The sequence below is a fragment of the Silurus meridionalis genome, chromosome 3, assembly GCF_014805685.1.
Source record: "Silurus meridionalis isolate SWU-2019-XX chromosome 3, ASM1480568v1, whole genome shotgun sequence".
In the NCBI taxonomy this organism is placed as follows: domain Eukaryota; kingdom Metazoa; phylum Chordata; class Actinopteri; order Siluriformes; family Siluridae; genus Silurus; species Silurus meridionalis.
This window is the reverse complement of record NC_060886.1, coordinates 8,727,026-8,734,519: the sequence shown is the minus strand read 5'-3', so window position 1 is coordinate 8,734,519 and position 7,494 is coordinate 8,727,026.

Here is a 7,494-nt window from a genome sequence, read left to right as displayed (position 1 = left end):
ATTTAATTACTATTTGATTAAATGTTTTTTAATTGAATTTTACTTAATCTATTTCTTTTGCACCAATTTAATTGATTAATCAATATAATAAAAAGGTGTATTGCATTAATTTAATGTATTTTATTTCATTTGTAATTTTTTTTATTCAAATCAAGCAGGTATTTTATTTAAAATTGTTTTAAAATGTAAACTGCCTTAATAAAAACAGACAAGCAATTTTACGTTCCGCATTTCTTCCCATTAACTGTACCCAAATTGATCTGAACCGTGACTTTCCAAGTTTCTGCCTTTTACCCCTAAACACACATTTTCTGACCAATGATTCCTCCTTGATATTTGGCCTTTTTTGCCCAGGAGTGTACAGATGAAAAATTAGCAGAGTACACAAACATATTTTGCTGCATTTCTATACCAGTTGTACCATCTGCTAATTTATTTATCTTTACTAAATCTGTCACTTAGCCTAAAAGATTAAATAAAAGCCTTAAAAGATTTACACCAAAATTCTTCTTTGATTAAATCTTAATTCTTTTAACAGCTTAAAGGCATCACTTCATTCGCCACAAATAATTGTCGAACAGAAGCATGACTTTTAGAGGTTAGAGGTTGTTTTAGTTGAAGTGATGTGCAAATATCTGTAGTACAATAAGTGGCTAGAGTCCATGGACACATAAACATTGTAATAACCCACTCTTCGGGGAAGATGTTCAACTAGATTTTGGAATTTGCTTGTGGAGATTTATGCTCATTCAGCCAAGAGGGCCTTAGTAACTTAAGTTATGATGCATGGTAAGAAGGCCTGGGGTGCAGTCAGCATTCCAATTCATCCCAAAGCTGTTTGATAGAGTTGAGGTCAGAACTCTATAGCAAGCCACTCAAAATCTTTCAGGTTTGGGTCTCCTAGTTCATCAAGTGAAGGAAAAGATTTAATTCTACTGCTTCCAAAAGACATACTATATAATTGTGTGCCTCCAAGTTTATGGTAACAGTTTGGGGAGAGAAGCACATATGGCTGGGAAATGTCATGTGTCCCAATACTTATTTCAATATAGTGTACTTTATCTGGATCTAAAAGATAGGAAAGAAAGGAAACTGATGTTAATCATGATGATGATGATGCTAAGGCAGTGCACTCCCTTCCTGTCTTCCTGTTTTGCACACAGTTTTACAAATTTCTATTTTTTGTTTTTTACCTCTTTCAGAACAGTGACAATTTTGTTGTGATGATAAAATAATCACCATCCATGAGTAAATCAGAAATAGTTAGCATTATGCTAGAAGGCAATAGATGGCTGCTTGGCAGACTGAAAACTGATGCTTACTAATGGTACTAAATGTGAAGCACAATGGGATTTTTCACTGTGTGTAAGAAATCCCATAATAATATTATGTGGCATAATGCTCAGACTGGCAAATTTTATGCTATCACATCCAAAGACATCCTATATAATTGAGTGCCTCCACTTTGTGGTAACAGTTAACAGTGGTAACAGGAAAAGTCAGTTGTCCCAAATTATTTCGTCTATATAATGTATATTTACAATTACGGAATTTGGCAAACACCCTTATCCAGAGCGATTACAACAGAGCTGGGGAGGGCTAAGGGACTTGCTCAAGGGCCCAGCAGTGGCAGCATGGTGGTGGTGAGATTTGAACTTGTTGCCTTCCGATCCAGAGTCCAATTCCTTAACCACAGAGCTACCACCTCCCATATTTACATGCAAATAAAGGGCTATTTTGAAAGTATGTAATATTTTACACCAATCAGGCATAACATTGACATTATAACATATATGAACAGAAGTGAATACCACTGATTATCTCTTCATTATGGCACCTGTTAGTGGGTGGGAAATATTAGGCAGCAAGTGAACATTTTGTCCCTCAAAGTTGATGTGTTAAGAAGCAGGAAAAGCTCTTCATGTGTAAGTTTAAGGATTTGAGTGAGTTTGAAAAGGGCCAAATTGTGATGTCTAGATAACTGGGTCAATGCATCTCCAAAACTGCAGCTCTTGTGGGATGTTCCTGGTCTGCAATGGTCAGTATCTATTAAAAGTGCTTCAAGGAAGGAACAGTGGTGAACCGGAGTCAAGGTCACAGGCGGCCGAGGTTCATTGATGCACGTAGGGAGCAAAAGCTAATTGCTGAAGAAGTTAATGTTGTTAATGCTCAACGGGTCAGAACTGTTTTAGCAGCAAAAGGAGGACCAACAAAATATTAGGGAGGTGGTCATGATGTTATACCTGGTTATGTATTACTTTATTCCAGCCACTGGTTAAAACCCATACTAAGCCATTCTTATAATGTTGACCTGAAACTTGAGAAAAACAGGAATTATTTCTATATTTGCCATTGTATAACTTGTATAACACAAAAAACAGTGAAGCTTGTGCACTTTTACACAAATCTAATTTAACTAAATATGAGAAAAATGTAAACTCAGCCCAAACCCTTGGGAACCTTTTGTCTTTGGAAAAACTGCTCTTTCAACGGTTCATGTATTTGCATACGGAAACAAATCCAACGCACAATTCTATGTGTGGCATCTTATATTTATGGAAACCGATTCCCATCAGATCACCTAACGAGACTAACAAAACCGCCATGATGACAATTTCAGCATATTGCACGCTCAGTTCAACTGAAATTTTACATAACAACCAAATCTAGACCTGGTTTTGCCTGCCACTATATCTTCTGCAATGTACATGAGATTTCCGGCCATTTCGATCCATTCCAATAAGCTCAGCCCACTCTGTGAATGTGTCATTTCATCGCATCACGAAGAAGCAATGGGTTAATGCTAGTCAAAAGCACTAGCTCTTAAATCCAGTTCAATGGCCTAGCCAGCCATTCATTTTCCCCAAGGATGAGGTAATATGCTAATAAAGTCACAGTGTTCTCACAGAGTCATGCACCAATGCATTTTGGGTGAATTCCAACTTGTGTAATGGTGTTCATAATGTCATTTATTTATTCGGAAAATGATCCACTGCCAAACAATCTTAACAGGATAGGAAAATTTTATGCTTCAGTGTGCAGCTAGCAGTAACAGGAAAAATGATTGATCCTGAATGGGAAATACTTTTTCCTCACCCTAGTTGGTGTTGATAATATTGGTGGACGAAGTACACAAAGTATTTACTTGAGATACAATCTGTAAAATATTACTTAAGTAAAAGTGCTACTTTTAAACTTTCACTTGAGGAAAAGTACAATAGGATTTGCCTTTAAATGTACTGAAGTATCCAAAGTACTATGATTTATTATGGTTTAATGTCCTCTTGTAGCACTACCTTCTCTCTCTCTCACACACACACACACACACACACTTGGATTCTTTCCGGTTTTAGTACATCCTCAATGACTTAAAACGAATTACATTTGTACATATGTACATCTGCAATAATATCAAACACGTTGCCAGATGAAGTGAATAACATTGCTTGTCTCATGACAGTGGTAACTGTGAAGAGGTGGAATATATTAAGGTAGCAAGTGCACAGTCAGCGCTTAAAGCTGATGTGTTGAAAGCAGGAAAAATGGGCAAGATTAAAGATGTGAGCAACTTTGAAAGGGCCAAATTGTGCTAGATGGACAACTGGGTCAGAGCATCTCACAAACAAGAAGGTCTTGTGGGGAGTTCCTGGTGCGCAGTGGGTAGTACCTACAAAATCTGGATGAAGGCAAGTCTTAGCCTTGGGAAGAGATGACACCAGGATGCACAATATGAAGAAGGTAAGCTGGAAGAGAACGTTTGATGGTCTGGGTAATGTTCTCATGTTTATGTGGAAGCTACTTTGACATGTACCACCAACCTGAACATAGTCACTGAACAGTACACCCTTTCATGGCAACCAAAATCCCTAATGCTCCCTGGCACACTGTAAAAGATGTTTGAAAAACATGACAAAGGTGTTGTAATGGTCTTCAAATTCCAAATTTTAATCAGATCAAGCATCTGAAAGATGTACAAACAAGTCTAATCCATGAATCCATGATCCACCTGCCAACTTACAGGACATGCAGTAAAGGAGTTCTTGGTTCCCGCTTCCACAGCACAACCTCAGAGATCATGTGGAGTTCATTTGTCACAGGTCAGAGCTCCTCATCTAGAAGGAAATTCTAGAGAGCATTTCTACCATTTTAGGTATGAAGCAAGAACAGGAAGGTGAAATAATATAACTATATTTGCAGTCAGGAAGTGTTTGCAGGCAGCAGAAACATCTGGGCAAAATGTCAGTAGACCTCTGTGTGTAATTTATCCTCATCTGTGCTCCATCATGATGAGGATCCTAATGACTTTGCCTCGTAGTAGTGTGGGAGACACTCAGGGGGAAGGAAAATAAAATAAAAATAAAAATATCGATAGTCTGAAGCGGGGTGACAATTTGCTGAAATCAATACGAATGAAAGCTTGAACGAGGGCGGTGAAGAGAGGACGTGAGTGAACGAATGACAAGCAATTAACAAAATAAATAAATATATAAAGACGTAATGAGTAAGCAAATCCGTAAGTGAGTAAAGGACGAGGCGGGAAAGAAGACACACACATGCACACACAATGCTGTGAAACAAGAGACGTAATGACTTTAAATTGACTTGCGTGTTGATTGTGTGTGTGTGTGTGTGTGTGTGTGTGTGTGTGTGTGTGTGTGTGTGTGTGTGCACGCTTTAGCAGGTCAAGAAAGTTTAATAACCGCCTCTTCCTATTTAACTCATTTACTTCGTCTTCTCTCCTTTCTTCACTTAACCTCAAAACCAGATTACACTTTCATTAACATTTTAGTCCTACGTCTAAAATGAGTGTCAAAAATATAAAAAATGTATTGATACCAAATACAAACTGACCAAAAAAGCTGAGGTTGTTTTTAGAAAGGGAAAGCCGCAGGATTTATGCATTAGTAGCAGACGGTAGTTTGGCAGCCGGCAAAGAGACAGAAGACAATCGCAGCAACAGCATCTGCTCTCGATCGTAATCTGATTTTAGAACACATCCACCTCAAGCTGCAAAAAACAGAGCTCATAGTTTAATAAAAGCTATACTAGTTTTATAGTGACAACGACTCAGATAATCCAAATGAGTCAGTGAGAATTTAGATTGGCCAACCTTTTTGTGAGTAAGGGTTCTAGAGGTGGTAGCTTAGTAGTTAAGGCATTGGGCTTTGGATCTAAAGGTCATGAGTTCAAATTCCAGCCACACCAAGCTGCTACTGCTGGGACCCTGAACAAGGCCCTTAAACCCATAGCTGCTCTGTTGTATGCATTTGTCTTCTGCCAAATGCCATAAATGTAAATAGTTCTTATACTCTCACTAAAATATACATAACACCAATCAGGTAAACATTATGACCACCGGCCTAATATTAAGTTGATCCCCCTTTTTGCAGGCTTCACTCCCCACGTGCATCAAAAAGCCAGATCACCACTGTTCCTTCCTTGGAGCACTTTTGATAGACACTGACCACTGCAGACCAGGAACATGACACAAGATCTGCAGTTTTGGAGATGCTCTGACCCAGTCGTCTAGACATCACAATTTGGTGATTGTCAAACTCTCTCAAATCCTTACACTCGCCTATTTCCCTGCTTCTAACATGTCAACTTTGAGAACAAAATGTTAGTGTTCCACCCACTAACAGGTGACATGAAGAGATAATCGGTGTTATTAACTTCAACAGTCAATGTTTTGCCTGATTGCTGTATACACAAATCCTTGCATAAAATAAGTATAATTATATAGGATGTTTTTGGATGCACAAGCATTACATTTTCTCTTTACTTGAACCAAAACTGTATGCCGATAACCCTTGGACCATTTGCAGCAGGTTTTAGCCGCAGTATTGGTGATGCCCCAACCCAGTCGTCTAGCAATCACAATTTGGCCCTTGTCAAAGTCACACAGATTCTCACACGCTTGCCCATTTTTTCTGCTTCCCACACATCGACCTTGAGAACTGACTGATCAATTGCTGCCTAATATGTCACACCACTCGACAGGTAGCAATGTAACAATGTACTTATAATCTTATACTCCAGTACTCATGTTAGTTTTTACTCTCCAGTGTTCTGTACTGTTAAAAGATTTATGATCAAACTCTTGATGCCACCCAAATGAGGATGGGTTCCCCTTTTGAGTTTGGTTCCTCTCAAGGTTTCTTCCTCATAACATCTAAGGGAGTTTTTCCTTGCCACAGTCGCCATGGCTGCTCATCAGGGATAAATACACACCGTTCACCTTGACTGTTGATGTCTGTAAAGCTGCTTTGAGACAATGTCTGTTGTGAAAAACGCTATAGAAATAAGCTAGACTTGACTTAACAGCATAATCAATGTTATTCACTTCACCTGACAGCGGGTGTAATTTTAGGCCTGACACGGCCTTAAATTACAGGTTTTGTACACCAACTTTAATGTTGTTAAAAAAATTATAAAATATACAATAATAAATAAATTATATATGTGTGTGTGTATATATATATATATATATATATATATATATATATATATATATATATCTATCTATCTATCTATATAAAAGCAGCTGTTTTTTTTCCTTTGGTTGGCTTAAATAAAAAAAATAAATAAATAAAAAAAGGAGAAATACTTAAGGGGAAAAAAATAAATAAATAAATAAGATACTATAATTGTAATCACCTTTTCCAAAATTGTAATTGTTCTTGCTCAAATGCATCTCCGCAAAGGATCTTAAGATTATATGAAAGTTAAAAACACTGAATAACGTGTCAGACATAAACTCTGGCCTGTGATTGGCTTCGAATGGTGACACTATTATTTTAGTTACATGTTCTGAAGCAACATCTCTATTAGCACACACCATCGTGCCTGAAATCAGCAAAACACATATAACCATACAACTCATTTACCAACAACTGTTTATTGCTGTTAAAGACATCACTTCATCCCCACCCCTAATAAAAAATTCATGTCTTCATATTCAATTACATTCAAACTCAATTTCCTCACAGAAAGAGAGCTGACTGCTTGTTTCACAACGGTTTTTTTTCTAATACAATGTGCAGTAAATACTGTCCAGAAAGAGGAGAGCGGCTTGAGAGAAAGGGCAGAAAGATGAAAGCTAGTTAGCAGGTGAAAATGAAATGCTTGTGACATTTTGAAGAGGTGCTATACACTCGCTGAGCACTTTGTGAGTTCAGTTCTAAATCATTTGGCAGCTTTGCAATCCATGAGACCATGCCGGTACGGGCCAGCAACTTGGGTAATAATGTTCACATCAAACCATCAGAATGGGGAAAAAATGTGATCTCTCAGAGTTTTTTTTACTGTAGATTCTATAATGACTGATTTGGGATTTTCTCACACAACATACTCAAGAGTTTACTCAGAGTTGTGCATTTAAAAAGGTTTGGGCAGACTGGTACAAGCTGACAGAACTCAAAAACCTACTCTGTACAGTTGTGGTGAGATGAAAAGCATTTAAAATAAAATGCATAATACTTCGAACCTTGAGTG